Source organism: Scomber scombrus, chromosome 17 (genome assembly GCF_963691925.1).
Source record: "Scomber scombrus chromosome 17, fScoSco1.1, whole genome shotgun sequence".
In the NCBI taxonomy this organism is placed as follows: domain Eukaryota; kingdom Metazoa; phylum Chordata; class Actinopteri; order Scombriformes; family Scombridae; genus Scomber; species Scomber scombrus.
The window spans coordinates 21,393,061-21,410,115 of NC_084986.1; positions in this window are offsets into that span (position 1 = coordinate 21,393,061).

Consider the following 17,055-nt stretch of genomic DNA (forward strand, 5'->3'; position numbering starts at 1 on the left):
AGTTTGTCAGATAATGTCAGCTCTATAAATATATGGGGTGCTTTGAAAGTTTCCATGTCAGCGCTCCATTGTCCTGCCCAGTGAGGGGATCTACAGGCTCACAGGTGTGTGTGTGTGGGCTGGTGCACTGGCATTTCTTATTGGAGTGTTACAACAGCATTACAGGAATACTATTGTAACACTGTCTAAAATAAGCACAATAAGGGATATACTGATAGTACACAGACCACATGTAGTTCATATTTAAGGCCCTTATGTCATAGTTTTATTTAAGTTAGTAGATATATCAAGATTACAAATAATAGATAAATATATGGTGTTTCTCTGGGTTGGTAGACTACAGTCTCTTTTCAATCTTAATCTTCAATTATTGCCAACATGGCAAGATAGTAAAACACACCCAGTTTTTCATTATTGGGGTTCACATTAGACTCAGTATAAAGAAACTATGATTATTCTGTGGGACATAAATAGCACCCCAAGTAGTATTGTCTCAAATAATAAAAGTATACAGTGTGTATATATATATATATATATATATATATATATATATATATATATATATATATATATATATATATATATATATATATATATATATATATATATATATATTCAGTATACTGAATCTGAACTGAAACTGAACTGAAAACCAGGATTTAAATACGAACTGTACTGATGAGGGGATGAAGTGGAGGTGCAACAGGAGAGCAAGAAAGGGAGCTGATTGGCTGGGAAGTCACAAAGGGGAGCAGCTTGCATTTAAACATTCTAACATAAACTAGTCTAGGAGACGATTGCAGCTCTGAATAACATTAGTAATATTTCAGTTCACTTTAGCACTCAGTTCCTATGAGTCAATGTAGCAAGCAACAGTATCTCAAATGGTCTTTAAATATAATCTACAATCTCTGTGATTAGTCAGTGAGCCAGAGGGGTTGGTCGTTACCGAATAAGTGGCAAAGGCTACCATACCTTTCCTGAAAGCCTGGAATCTCAGCTGTTCAATGATGTATGATGGCCATCTGACAAGAGTAGCTGTTTTGAGTTAACACACATAATGTAAACTAAGGTTGAGAAAATAATGCGTATAAATCAAGCAGAACACTGACAGCTAAAAAATCTATATTGGACATATTGGAATATTTTATTTTGTTATGTTTGGTATCATTTTAAAGGGGAGACTCTGAACTTTCATTTAAATCCTTTTGTGAACATTTTGGATAAGTACAGCCAACCCTGGAGCTCTTCAAACTTTTAATCCCACACATTTTCCTGCCATTTCCGCATAAGTCATCTTTTGTCTTTTAATACTGTGGCACCAGGGAGCATCAGAGAAACAAAATCCAAACACTGAAATACTGACATAACCCTAAGGATTCAGAAAATGTATCATTTACCCATATTATCTGATTTGGAGGGGGTGATTTTCAGTGTTATATCAGACATGGCGTTTTCAAAGACAGAAACATGTAGTGTACTATTACCCCTAGGCTAATTTGTTGATATGCTTCGGTAACGGTTTCCATATTTTGAGGCCCTGGCTCACGGTCTATATCTGTCATTCTTCCCACTCTGTCCTATCTTAAAAAAACAGGCAGAAAAGTCTGAGGGCATCTGGTGGACTGGTGGAGGGACAGAGAGCCAGAGACAGAACCATGACATCAGTGCATAATGTGCCACAGTATATGAATTGTAATGCTTAGTTACACAATATACTGCAACACCTTCCATTTCTTGTTAAAGTATTCTATCCACTGATAAATGAATAAATGAAACAAACGTTGGTATATGTGTAATAAGTACAGTAAGTTATATCATTATTATCATAATCAGAACTGGCAGACTGGCTGTCCTTCCTTGACCTATGTGCCTCTTATTGTGGTGGAATGTAACTAAGTACATGTATTTAAGCACTGTGCTTAAGTACAATTTTAAGGTGTTGGTATTTTAATTGAGTAATTACATTTTATACTTTGTACTTCTATTCCACTATTCAGATCCTTTTCATAAATAAAAGTTGAAACAATGTAAAAAAATACTCCATTATCAGTCAAAGTCCTGAGTTCAAGTATTATCAGCAAATGTACTTACAACTTATACACACTTACACTTCCTGACCAGGTCATGTGACACTGAGAAAAATAGCTTTCTGCCCAAAATTGTAATATATGTCCAGTAATTAACTGGTTACGGAAGCTAATTTATTAAAACAGATTTTAAAAAATCTGATGTGAAACTTTTCAAAAGTTTTTTGCCATTAAGTGCCATGATGTGTTTAATCTTTTTATTGTCCTTTTCTGTACTGTGAAATGTTGAAGAGTGTTGAAAAATATATACAAAAAACATTTTTGCTTTTTTTTTTTTTATTTAATAAAAGAAAAGTCAGACACACACACACACAATGGAGTTAGGTGGTGTGGTGGTAGAGAGGTGCTGGCTGGAGACATCAGGTGCGTCTGAAGAGCTGGAGGAATCTTTTCCTCAGAGACTTCCTCTTGGGCTTCTTGGGCTCTTTGGCATCAATCTGATCCATCTGTCTCTCTAGATCAGACATTCTGTCCATTAATGCAGTTTCAACTACCTTCTCCTCCTCATGGGCCATTTTGTCTTCATTGAGAGACTCCAAGAGAGAGGACTTTTCCTCCATCCACTGGCACCTCTCATTCTCGAGGTCCTCCTTCGCCTGGTTCAGTGCTGCCACTAAACCGGCATTTTCGCTCTCCTTCTCGACCAGGAAACGGGACTTGTGCTGCAAGTCCTCGTTTTTCTGGCTCAGGGAAGTTTCCATGTATAAATTGTCCTCTATCAGCTGAGCCAAAACCATCGCCATCTCTTCACACTGGTTCCTCTCAGTCGCCAGAGCCATTTCAAACATCTGGATCTTAAGGGAAGCTTCCTTTTGGATTCCAGCCTGCTTGGCGAGCTCAGCCTGAAAGAACCCCTTCTGGAGGTTTGCGTCATTTTTTTGTACCTGCAGCAATTGTTTTAATTGCTCGACCTCCTCCAGCAGGGCTCCTTTCTCTTTTTCCAGTTTTGCTGTCTGCTCCTCCTTCTCTCCTAAAATCTTGTGAAACTCAAGTTCAGGGATCATTAGCAGAGCCTGATTGGTCTGCTCACAATATTCATCCAAACTCAGTCCCTGTTCTGGACTTGCAGTCTGTTGCTCCGCTGTCTCAGTGAGCTCTTGTTGGTGGACATGAGGGATCAGTTTCTTGATCCACTTGTTCATTCCTTTGTTGTTTTTTTTGTTGAAATTGGTCTCCATCTTGAAATTGACTAAATTAAATTGAATGCACAGAAAGTAAGACTGGTGTCAGTATCACACTGCTGGCTGTTTGAAATGTTAAGTTCAGATTGTGGAAGGCTATATGAAAGAATGATTTTTATCCATAATGACATCATTAAAACTGATGATGTCATAATGGATTAAAAAAACATTATGACATCATCAAAACTGATGATGTCATTATGGATAAAAAAATATTATGACATCATCACATTTGAAAAAAGCATTCTTTCATATAGCCTTCCATTATGAAAGAATGCTTTTTTTATCCATAATGACATCATCAAAACTGATGATGTCATTATGGATAAATTAACATTTTGACATCATCACATTTGATGATGTCATTATGGATAAAAAAACATTATGACATCATCACATTTGAAAAAGCATTCTTTCATATAGCCTTCCACAATCTGAACTTAACATTTCAAACAGTCAGCAGTGTGATACTGACACCAGTCTTACTTTGAATCTGTGCATTCAATCGAATCTAGTCAATCTGAGGATGGAGACTACTTTCAACAAAACAACCAACAAAGGAATGAACAAGTGGATCAAGAAACTGATCCCTCATGTCCACCAACAAGAACTCACTGAGACAGCAGGGCAACAGACTGCAAGTCCAGGACAGGGACTGAGTTTGGATGAATATTGTGAGCAGACCAATCAGGCTCTGCTAATGATCCCTGAACTTGAGTTTCACAAGATTTTAGGAGAGAAGGAGGAGCAGACAGCAAAACTGGAAAAAGAGAAAGGAGCCCTGCTGGAGGAGGTCGAGCAATTAAAACAATTGCTGCAGGTACAAAAAAATGACGCAAACCTCCAGAATGGGTTCTTTCAGGCTGAGCTCGCCAAGCAGGCTGGAATCCAAAAGGAAGCTTCCCTTAAGATCCAGATGTTTGACATGGCTCTGGCGACTGAGAGGAACCAGTGTGAAGAGATGGAGATGGTTTTGGCTCAGCTGATGGAGGACAATTTCTACATGGAAACTTCCCTGAGCCAGAAAAACGAGGACTTGCAGCACAAGTCCTGTCTCCTGGTCGAGAAGGAGAGCGAAAATGCCGGTTTAGTGGCAGCACTGAACCAGGCGAAGGAGGACCTCGAGAATGAGAGGTGCCAGTGGATGGAGGAAAAGTCCTCTCTCTTGGAGTCTCTCAATGAAGACAACATGGCCCATGAGGAGGAGAAGGTAGTTGAAACTGCATTAATGGACAGAATGTCTGATCTAGAGAGACAGATGGATCAGATTGATGCCAAAGAGCCCAAGAGGAAGTCTCTGAGGAAAAGATTCCTCCAGCTCTTCAGACGCACCTAATGTCTCCAGCCAGCACCTCTCTACCACCACACCACCTAACTCCATTGTGTGTGTGTGTGTGCCTGACGTTTCTGTCATTAAATTTTAAAAAAGCATAAATGTTTTTTGTATACATTTTTCAACACAGTTCAACATTTCACGTTACAGAAAATGACATTAAAATGTTTTCAACACATCATGGCAATGGTTGGAAAACTGTTTGTAATTGCAGATGTTTGTACTGTTTGTTTATATTGTCTTGGTTTTACAGTTTAAATACAGTATAAAAAATAATCCTCCGTAACAAATTATATACTGGTAATATACAGTCACCAGCCACTTCATTAGGTACACCAGTTAATCTAATTCAATCCAATACAACAGCTTTTCCAATATTTTGCTCCCCTCATGTATGTTGGAGTGGACAAAATATTAGGAACATTCAATATAATGCACCTTAATACACCACGTCACCCACTATAACCTCAGTAATAACCATAAAGTAGAATTAATTGATATCACAATTTGGGGCAGAAAGCTTATTGTTCTCCTAGTGTCACATGATTTGGTCAGGAAGTGTTGGACAGTGTAACAACAGTGAGGGATACCATGTAAACAATATAATTCTATTTTCTAAATACAAATTCAATTGCATATACAATTCCCCCTGTATTTGAAGTTAAAAATTCATTACAAATCTTTCTAAACTTTAAGACATGCACTACTTCCTTTTCTTTCATTATATTTGGGAAGCAGAAAATGAGCGCTGACTAAACAGACAGAAACATATTGATGGCAACAGGACAGCTCTATCTTAAACCACACAGGAATGCTAGCCAACAATACATCAGTGAAATTAACAAATCTGTCACTCAACAGACAACACAATGTGCTGCGATCACCAAAGCTCAAGATAAGGAACCCCTCAACTTGGACAGAAACAGTTTCAAGAACAATGTTCAAAAGGGTGCACACAGATATAGAAAGAGTGAAATCTTCAGTCCGACAATATATATACAAAAGCTACATTTTGGAAAGCTATTGGTAAGAATTATATTTCTAAATAATCTCTTAAATTATTTAAAGTTCTGTTTGAGTTTTGAGGTTCACTTTGATATTCCTTCTCAATGGTATAAATTCAACATCAGCAAAAAAAATCTCAGATATTGTTTGTTATAAATGTTTAGTTTAGTTTAGTTTGCACAACTTAAAATATATAATAAACAGCATAGGGACCATGCACAAACCATTCAAGAACTCACATGAACACAACGTAAAGCCACAATGAGCACACACAGCAAAAGAAACTTCAGCAGCTGTTGATATAAACATGAATAAATCAGTCTACTACTGTTTCACTTTAGCACTTTCCTATGTTCCTACGAGTCAATGTAGCAAGCAACAGTATCTCAAGTGATCTTTAAACATAATCTGCAATCTCTGTTATCTGTCCTTCTTCCCACTATATCCAGACTTAACAAACAGACAGAAAAGTCTAAGTCACCTCATGCACTGAAAAAACAATCCTGTCGTTTTATGGGGAAAAAACTGGCAGCTGTGATTGCCTGGAAAATAAAACTGTATTCATGTTTACAGAACAGCCGTTAAAATCAACAGTTAATTATTTTACTGCAAAATCCTCATTATAAGACTGTCATTTAACTGAATTTTTCTGGAAATTCCCCTCAAAAGTTGTGTATAATGTAATGTTGTTTGATGCTTTAATAACAAATTCCCACAGTGAAAGCAACATCTAAATACTGCAATTTTAAGTAAAACTTAAAAAAATCTGTACCAACGAAATACCGACATTTTCAAACAAGCTCTGCAAATTAAGAGACAGGTGCAAATGAGGAAATGCAAGAGTAACAACTGCATATAAACTAAATTTTCATCCTAAACTTGCTGAACTGAGCAGAGCAAGAGATTAAACAAATCTTCAAACTGTGTGTGGGGCACATTATCACAATTAAATGAGATTTATCATAATAAATCTCATTTAATTTAGTCCGTATTTAGGCAGGCAGGGAGTTCCGGTCCTCTGAAATGATGCCAACGCGGAAGTAACTTAAAACTGCATTCTATCAAAAGGCCACCAGGGGGCGACCGTTTTGGTGTCAAAAAGGACTTCCGTCTCAATACAAGTCAATGGAGAATTCACCAACTTCTCACTTGATTTATAACCTCAGTAAACGTTTTCAAAATGTGTTGTATGGTCTCAATCGCTAGTTTAAAGCCGTCTTCAATGCAGTATGATGTTCATTTGTGAAATGTTGGCCTCCCTGATTTTATATTTGACAATAAAGCAGGGTATGTATTAGGGCGTGGCTACGTCGTGTTTGACAGTTTGATTGGTTCACAGGTTCAGGAGGGTGCCTCATGCCCCTCCTGATGCCCATATAAGTAGAATCCGTGTTTTTATTTTTCCCGGCATGCACCTGACATTTTCAAGATTTTTCTCAGATCCGATACTATTGGCTTCCGAGCAGCAGTCCACAAACCAATGGGTGACGTAATGGATGTTACGTCCATTTCTTATATACAGTCTATGTATTTAGGGCATGTACAGACGTGGCCGGGTATCTGGTAAAACAGATATATTTTCTGCCTTTCATCCAGTGGTGTAGTCCAGGGTATACGCGGGTATACGGTGTATACCCACTTATTTTTCAGTCAGCATTGCGTATACCCACTTCTAAATCCCCCCTGATGAGCACCATTCAGTAGTATCTGCGAGCCAAATTGCCCATTTCTTTTCCTAGGATGGTGAAGCCATGACCCACGCTACTCTGCATCTAATTGGCTAGTACTTGCTGTCAATCTAATCAGTAAACTGATGAGCCAATCGGAGGCAGAGAAGGGCGGGCCATGTCGAGGTAAATATTGCTAACCGACAAATTTACTTTTACAAGTTTACTTTAAATGATTTGCCTTTAGGATATGAAATGAACGGGTAAGTTTAGGTAGATTGCTAGTTTGGGTAACTTCTGAAACATTGGACACAGAGAACAGTGCAACACAAATAATACAACATGTTGCCAGTGAGATGGAGAGCAAAATCGCCAGTAGCATTATAGCATCATCCTTAAATTAGCTGTCCTTATTGACAAGGCATCTTCTTTAAGTCACAAAGCTGTCATGACAGTTTATTTTATTAAAGCATCAATTCAAGAAGAAAGCACTTTTGAGTTCATCTGATAGATTTTGATGTGTGGAAGATATTGATATGTTTTTTTTGTTGTTTTTTTTAATCTAAGGTGACATATGAACAAGGATGCATTGTCAAATTCAGATCTGAAGTATTTTATTTAAATAAATGTTCAAAAAATAACTGAAAAACCATGTTTGCCTATTTTACATTCGTGCAGGCTGCCTGTGTGACTATTAATACAAACTGCTCCTGATCAAGTCATGTTAATTTTATAATAGTGGCACACTCTGGCCCACACTATCTGTTGCAAATCAGCTGCTCAAAGAGACAGTTTACAAAAGAAACTACAGACTTACCAAGTGAGATAATAGGTGTCATTCCTTATTCCTTATTTTGAGTGAACTAATAGTTCACTCAAAATGCATAGATGTCTCTCACTAGTCTGTGGGCAAGTATTGGTTTAGTAATTTCATAATCCTTCCTCCCTGAGATCAAGCAGCAGAAATTATGTGACAATGAGCAAATACTACTGACGGATTTTTGGGTAAACTAAATAGAGTAGTCTTACACGTCACTGTTTGTAAAACAGGGTGTTTTTCTGGGCTGTGTTAAAAAAGGGAAAAAATTAAGGGTATACCCACTTCTCCAGGGACCACTACACCACTGCTTTCATCCACAGGAAAATTCCGTTTTAAGTCACTGAAAATGATTATTTCTGAAAACTCCGGCCAAAGTGGAGATTTGGGAAAACTCAGTATTCGTGTCAGCGTGTGTACGGGGGAAAACAGAGTTTAAGGTTCCCCAACGTCACATTATGCAAAAGAAAATGCATTAATGTCAGGTGTGCAACCTTTGTTTAGGCTTTATGTGGGTTCGTGTAGATGAAAACTTTTCTGAAAACGATCTAGTACGGACAATGTTTTTATTGAAAATGGAGGGGGTGGGGGAATATCCGTTTTTATAAATACCCGGCTACGTGTGTACATGGCCTCAGACATCATGAACTAGTGATCAGAGAGGTCCTGAATCAAGGTGAGGACTCTGGGGTTCACATGAAAATTAGAGATGCTTGTCTTCACCACCTTAGTGCCCAACACCTTGGGAAAAAGAAGAAAAACAGACTGTATTAATAATGATGACAAGTCCCCTAAGTCACCATAGCAGCTACTTTATATTAGTTTCAGTTCAATAAAGTGAAAATGTTAAATAATCCAAAAAGAAACACCTCAGCAGACAGGGTTGATGCCAGCTTTGATGGCTAATGGATGTTGAATAATTAATAATTTCCAAACATGCACAGGGCAGAAGTATAATAGTTTGATACACACTCAGCATGAACCATCTAGACGAGTGGCAGGATTGTCCCTGAGAAACAAAACAAATGTAAACAACAAAAGAAAACATACATTTTTACTAAAACAGTGTTTGTTTTCCTGAGACATTTCAACAATTCTCATGTTTTGAATACACAAGGTGTGACCCTCAAGCAACAGGGCAGCTCTATCTTAAACAAGCCAGGAATGCTGGCCAACAATACATCAGTGAAATTAACAAATTTGTCACTCGGCAGACGATTAACACAATGTGCTTGGCAAGTTACGTTATTGGCTTATTACATTTTAAAACCGACAAAGAAAAAGCATTCTCAAATAGCCCTCCAAAATCTCAATTTAACATTTTGACAGCCAGCAGTGTGATACTGACATCAGTGTTACTTTGAATCTGTGCATTCAATCTAATCTAGTCAATCTCAAAATGGAGATTAGTTTCAACAAAACAAACAAGAAAGGCATGAACAAGTGGATCAAGAAACTGATCCCTCATATCCACCACCCAGAACTCACTGAGACAGCAGAGCAACAGCCTGCAAGTCTGGTACTGGCACCGAGTTTGGATGAATATTGTGAGCAGGCCAACCAGGCTCTGGCCTGCATACCTGCCGTTATGGGCTAATTAAAAGCGCTGGATATCGTCGGGGGGAAAGTACGGTAACGGGACAGGACCGGGAGTCACTCTTCCGGGAGTGGGGCGGGACAAAAAATTTTTTTAAATCTGTCATGGGATTGGGACAGGACAGTAGTGTTTTTGTGGGAGTGGGAAGGGACAGGAGTAAAAATCCACTCCCGTGCCACCCTCTAGAGAGAAAGAGGAGCAGACTGCAAAAGGAGAAAAGAACCTTGCTGGAGGAGGTCAAGCAATTAAAACAATTGCTCCATATACAAACAGATGACAAAAACTTCCAGAGGGATTTCTTTCAGGCTGAGCTCGCCAAGCAGGCCATGATCCAAAAGGAAGCTTCCCTTAAGATCCAGATGTTTGAAATGGCTCTGGCGACTGAGAGGAACCAGTGTGAAGAGATGGAGATGGTCTTGGCTCAGCTGATGGAGGACACCTTCAGTATGGAAACTTCCCTGAGCCAGAAAAACTAGGACTTGCAGCACAAGTCCCGTCTCCTTGTCGAGAAGGAGAGTGAAAACATTGGTTTAGTGGCAGCACTGAACCAGGCGAAGGAGGACCTCGAGAATGAGAAGCACCAGTGGAGAGAGAAAAAGTCCTCTCTCTCTCTCAATAAAGACAAGAAGGCCCAATAGGAAAGGAAGGTAGCCAAGGCTGACTTACTGGACAGAATTTCTGATCTGGAGAGAAAGCTGGGTCAGATGGTAGCCCAAGAGGAAGTCTCTGAGGAAAAGATTCCTCCAGCTCTTCAGACGCACCTAATGTCTCCAGCCAGCACCTCTCTACCACCACACCACTAACTCCATTGTGTGTGTGTGTGTGTGTCTGACTTTTCTGTCATTAAATAATAAAAAAAAAAGCATAAATGTTTTTTGTATACATTTTTCAACACAGTTCAACATTTCACATTACAGAAAATGACTTTAAAATGTATTCAACACATCATTGCAATGGTTGGAAAACTGTTTGTATTTGCAGATGTTTGTACTGTTTGTTTGTATTGTCCTGGTTTTACAGTTTAAATACAGTATAAAAAATAATCCTCCGTAACAAATTATATACTGGTAATATATAGTCACCAGCCACTTCATTAAGTACACCAGTTCAATTTAATTCAATCCAATACAACAGCTCTTCCAATATTTTGCTCCCCTCATGTATGTTGGAGGGGACAAATCCAGCCACCACACCACCTAACTCCATTGTGTGTGTGTGACTTTTCTCTCATTAAAGGAAAAAAAACAAACCACAAACTTTTTTTGTACATATTTTTCAACACAGTTAAACATTTCACAGTACAGATAATGACAATAAAATATTAAACACATCATGGCACTTGTTGGAAAAAACTTCTGAAAACTGTGTTTGTACTTGCATTTAGTGTCCGTAGACCATTAATTTACCACGAAAAGATAAATATGTATAAATTTAACATTAAAACACAACTCGTATCCCTCTTTTGCCCAGAAGTGTGGGTGAAACAAACACAATTTTACGTTATTCTCCTCACACAATGTGCAGAGAAACAGTGAAGTGCAGCTCCGTCCAACTGCAGAAACAGAGTTCACAATTCATCCAAAGAACATCAGTCATCATCAGAGTAGATCCTGCTGGCTCGTCACCTGTGGATGGAAACTTGTTGAATCATACATCCAAATGTGACCTGTATAACAAACACAGTCCCATATATAAACATCTACATCCAGCTTCCTTATCTGTTTGCTGATGCGTTATACTAATATACTTTCATGAATTACATCAACAGTGTACACAAACAAACTATAAACATTCATCAGGGTTTCCTCTTACCAAAGGGAACAAGCAGGATTTTCCTGCAACCTCAGATGACTGTGTGACCATAGAGCATCTACAGAAAAAGAAGCACTTTTTACAATGTGTATATAACCTACATTACTTACATACAGTTACAACTGACTTAATGAAAACAACCTTTACATTTTCACATTAAAACTTGCTGAGTTAGCATGGCTAACATAATCCGTTAGCATATAGCTGCCACATCTCAACATGAGAAAAGTGTCTTCTTTGGATAAAGTTGTGCGGTAGACCACAACATCAACTCAACGTGAATAAAGTAACGTATATCGTATTTGAGACAACATATTATCACTTTGCTGGAAAGAAATATAAAGGTATCTTTAACATCTCTAACGTTAGCCTAATGTTAGCTCCTAGCTGCATTGTTTGTCATGTCACTTTGTTTGCTGGGAGTTCATTGGCCTATTTTGTTCTAGTTTTTGTACTTTGGTGATCGTACATCATTGTTAGCTGTTGTCCAAAGGGCTCTAGTTAAACTAACGTTAACTTCTGGAACTTAGCTTCAATAACTTATCTGTAATAGCCAAGATAACAAAGGTTGGCAAACGTTATGCTGAATGATTCAATGTAAATACTGTAGCACCAAACAAACGGAGAGACACTCTTGGTAAAGATGGTAAAAAGGTTGTTATATTTTTCTCATATTCTGAGCCAAAAACCTTAACTTCAGTGGCACTTTGGTTAATTAATTGAAGGTAAATTACACGTTTTACTCTGTAGTGCATGAACTATGCTGATCCTCTATCTTGTTGTCTGAGATGGTGATGGCAACGAGATGCTGTTTATCACGTTTGCACTGGGACCTGTAAATTTTGGCTTGTAACTGAAGCTTTTTATCGACCTTCTCAACAATAAAATGATTAGTAAATCCCTCCAATGTGTAATTTAGACCCTTTTGGTAACTTCTAGATGATATCTGATCTCTCTGTCTCCGAAAATCATCAATGGCCTCCTGCGAAATGTCTCCTACTGTGACACCTGCCATAGCGCCTGTCACTGAATGTTGATTGTTTGTCCGAGTGAGTTGCTTAGCCATAGGTCAATTGTCAATTTATTTTAATCTCTTCAGGGACTGACGACATTTTGGAGTGAGTTATGTCACATTACAATGACAATACAGATGAACTGTACACAGTTACTTCTTTCAACAGTTTTTGCTATCTACTTGTTGCTTCACATGGACTGTGTGTAAGCAATGTTGAAATGTAGCCCAATGCTTTGCTGTCCTTAGTTACAGGGAGAGGCTTCACTATTTGACCAGGAAAAAGAAAAATTGTATTTCAATTTAACATTTTGTATTTTAAAACAAAAATCAAGTAACCACTCATTTGTTGGGTGGATTCAATTAAATCACTCTTCTTGTTTTTTTACTCTGGTAGCTTTTATTGTACAGTAACGTAATGATGTAGTTGTCACCTCCAGTTTTCACCTGGTTCACTGTGTGAGCAGCAAACACTGATGCTCAGCCCCACCAGGTGATCCATACAGCTGTTGAATACAGAGATCATCATCATAGCCATAAAGAAGATCTCTCATTAAGACTTTGCTTTCTTATATTGAACCAACCAAAACCAGCAAAATGTCGCTGCTGTGTACTTTTAAACAGCACACAGGTGTTTAAGGCTGAGCTGCAGGGTTGAGTGGGGGTGTGTGGGTAAGCTAACAGCTAACACAACAGCGTCCTACAGCCGCTACCTCTGTAGCCGCTTATTGGCGGAGCAACTCTGTCCTCCATTCAGTGTCCGGACCTTTTATACAGAACAGCGAGGCAGAATAGTCTGCCGTGAACAAACTCTCAGAGGAGAGGAGCGCGATGACCGCAAATGGCAGCAGAGGCTAACGTTAGTTTCTCCTGTCCTCCATGCAGCAGACACACACACAGCGGTGGAGAGCTGTGATAATTTAACTCAGTAATTTAGATGCAGTAATGGTCTGTTTGCTTCCAATATCATTGTAACAATTTATTGATATTTGGAAATTGAATCACGGGTTGCCCATGCCTGCTCTGTGTGTTTGTTGTGATAATAATGTCGAGTATCACATGTATATTATTATACCTTCGGAAATCCGAAGAATACGGGGACACGTGAGTTACCATTGCAACACACATCGAATAGATGAACCTTGTAACCTTGACGAGTGGTTAATATTGGGCTAACTCAACGTCTTAATTTTACCTTTTCAATGTTATCAGCTCATCAGGCGAAAGGGGACCGGCTATCTGTCTGGCTTGCTTGCAGCACTGAACTGAACTGAGGGGCGGGGCGAGGTGGTTGGGTGAAAATTAAGCGCTCTGATTGGCCGAAAGCACTCCGCTTACTCGCAGATCTTCAGTGACAACCTGGTGACTACTTGACTGAAACTGCCGAAATGCAAGATCAAAAAATATGTGTACTTTAGAACATGGAATCGTACAAGCATACTAGGAGGTCAAAATGCGTGACCACTACGCAAAATGCGTACATGTTGGCAGGTCTGATATTGAAAAGACATGTTTGTTAATAAAATTGTCTATATTTACAAAGCAAATTCTAACATATACTGTAAACATCAATAATAATAAACTAACAAAAATTACATATATATTATATAGTATATTATTAAACTATTAACACTTTACAATATAATATAAAACTATATACATGAAGTATAACCTAACTAAAAAACTTGACTTTTTACTTTTTAAAACATTTTTTAACAATAGTCATGTTCTTGAAGAGCTGGAGGAATGTTGTCTGGTGCAGAGAAAGCAGCAGCTATGTGTCCGCGCAGCTGTTCCCCACAATGCAGGTCCACCTCCATCATCTGGAACCAGTGCCTCTTCCACAGGCTCAAGTATGTCCCCATCTCTTATACAGAGGTTGTGCAAAAATGGCTCAACAGGCAATCACCTTGACAGCAAAAGCAAGGTGCACCTCCAGAGCCTCGAGGAAGACAGATCGCTATCTGGTCTTCATAATGCCAAAGGCCCGTTCTACGTCACATGGCACCAAATTTAATATGAACGTCTCTTCTGGTTGGTTGGGTAGGTATTGGGATGATGGCAGTGTGTGGGACTCTTCAGGAGTTTCAGGGTTGAGTCTTGTCCAACCTAAACATAGACATGGAACCATAGACTGTATATAAAATGGACGTAACATCCGTGACGTCACCCATTGGTTTGTGGACTGCTGCTTGGAAGCGAATAGTATCGGATCTGAGCAGCGCCATCTTGAAAATTTCAGGTGCATGCTGGGTATAAAAAAAAAACACGCATGCAGTTTTAAGTTACTTCCACGTTCGCATCATTTCAGAGGACCCGAACTCCCCGCCTGCATGGAACACACACAAACACAGTATCTAATATTCAATTAGGACTAAGTACAAAAAAGGCAACATCTGATAAACCAGCTCTGTAAAAAGGAAGCCTATGGTAAGTCCCTTAAACATGCATTTTCTCTCACATGTTTTTCAAGTAGCGTAGCTCCTGTAAAGAATAGCTCAGTACAATGTGTGTGCTTGAGATGAGGTATTAGAGCCTTTTGACAAATTTTTATAAATTAGTTTATTGTAAACATATCTGTGACATTGTTTTCAACAAAAATCTTTCTTTACAGCCCAGATTCCCTTCTGTCCTCAATCAGACTGTTAAGAAGCTGTTTACATAAAATTGTTATTATTAATGAGCACCTACTCTGGTTGGCTGTAGATGTGTCACCCACCTCCAACCCCAGCAATTTTCCTTAAACTCTGTGTAAAGTAAGAATAAATATGTGTTCTGAGTTTGACATACCACAGAAAAGTGTTGTTAACCACCCTGCCAAATTTGAATGATTAAAAAAAATCGCCAAAGATGTGAATTTAGGCTTCAAAGTTGTGTAAAAGTCAGCCTCTTTCTCTGCTCCCAAACGCTGTGGGAGTGCCCGTCAAGTTCCCTGGAGCCTCACCCCCTACCAAGTGTCACCTGTTCACCACCTCTACCAGAAACATGGACGCTATGTCTGAGAGCTTTCTGCCGCTAGCTCAAGTGCTAGCTCGGTGGCTAACTCGGCGGGTAACTGTAGATTGTAGTAGTAGTATTCGCTATTTTCGCTATTTTTATCTTGAGCCTGGAGGAATAGTTCAGGGCTTCTGCCCTTTTCTATTCATTGAAGGTGGAGCTTGGTGGGCGGCAGGAGGGGCAGGACTCTGGCAGAGGGAGGGCGCATGTGGGCCAAGGCAGGAAGAAAAAGAGAAAAGAGGAAGAGAGATAGATGAAAGTTAAAAGGACAGAAGGATGAAAATTTAAGGAGAAGTAAGGAAAGGTTAAGGAAAAGAAAAAAGGGAAGAAACAAACAAAAACAAAACTAAATAAATAAAATAAAATAAAATTATTTTTTGTCTTTTTTCATTTTGATTTACTTGTGGGTTAATGTGGGTGTGTGTTTTGTTTGTGTGTTCAGTGTTCAGTAGGGGGGGGGGGGGGGGTCATGGGATCATGAAGGGTTTAGGGTGGTAGGTGGTTTTGTAGCTGGATGATATATGACAGTGGGGTGTTGGTTGTGAGCTCGGCCTCCTTGATAGTCTTCCGTAGGGCAGGGTTGGTTGTAGCGGTCTTCAGATATTTGAGAGCTATGGTTTGATGACGTTGTCTTATGGACTGAATGCCTGTAATTGTTTGTATGTAATGGTTGCTGATGAAAAAGGGGAGTCTGTGGGCAAGTTTCAGTGCTTTGTTTTGAATGGTTTGTAGTCGCTGTCGTTGGTTGTCAGAAAGGATGATCCATGCGGGAACGGAGTACTCGAATAGTGGTCTGATGTATGCCATGTATACTTTGATAACTGTTGAGGGTGAGGCGCCATGTTTTCCACAGAGGGCTTTGAGGTGGTTGAGTCTATTGTTTGCTTTTTGTTCCAGTTTGTCAATATGTTTTGTCCAGGTCATGTTGTATTGAAAGGTCACTCCGAGGAAAGTTGCTTCTTTACTGAGGGGGATTTGTTGATTATAAAGTGACAGATTCAGATTCGGTTGCAGGCGTTGATTTTTGGTAAAGAGGATGCATTGTGTCTTGGCAGGGTTTAGTTTGATTCTCCAGAGGTTTGACCAATTTTCTATTTCAGTTATGCATGTTTTAAGTTTTTTGGCTGCAAGTTGTGGACTTTTGGAGCTGGACCAGTAGCAGAGATCGTCGGCGAACTGAGAGACTTTGGCTATGGTGACCGGTGGGTAGTATATGTCAGAAATATAAAGGAGAGAGAGGAGGGGACTAAGGACTGCACCTTGGGGGACTCCTGCTTGGGGGGTAAAGGGTGATGAGATGGACGAGGCAACTTTAACTTTGATTTGTCGGTTATTGAGGAAACTTGAGATGATGGACTGGGTGGGTTGTGGAAGTTTGAGGTTGGAGTCTAGTATTCTGTATATGAGGCCGTTGTGCCATACTTTGTCGAATGCTTTTTCTATGTCGAAGAATATTGCCAGGGTTATTTCTTTTTTGTTGAAATTTCTGTGGATGTCTTCTGATAAGCGGAGGATGTTGTCTGTGGTGGCTCTTCCTTTTCTGA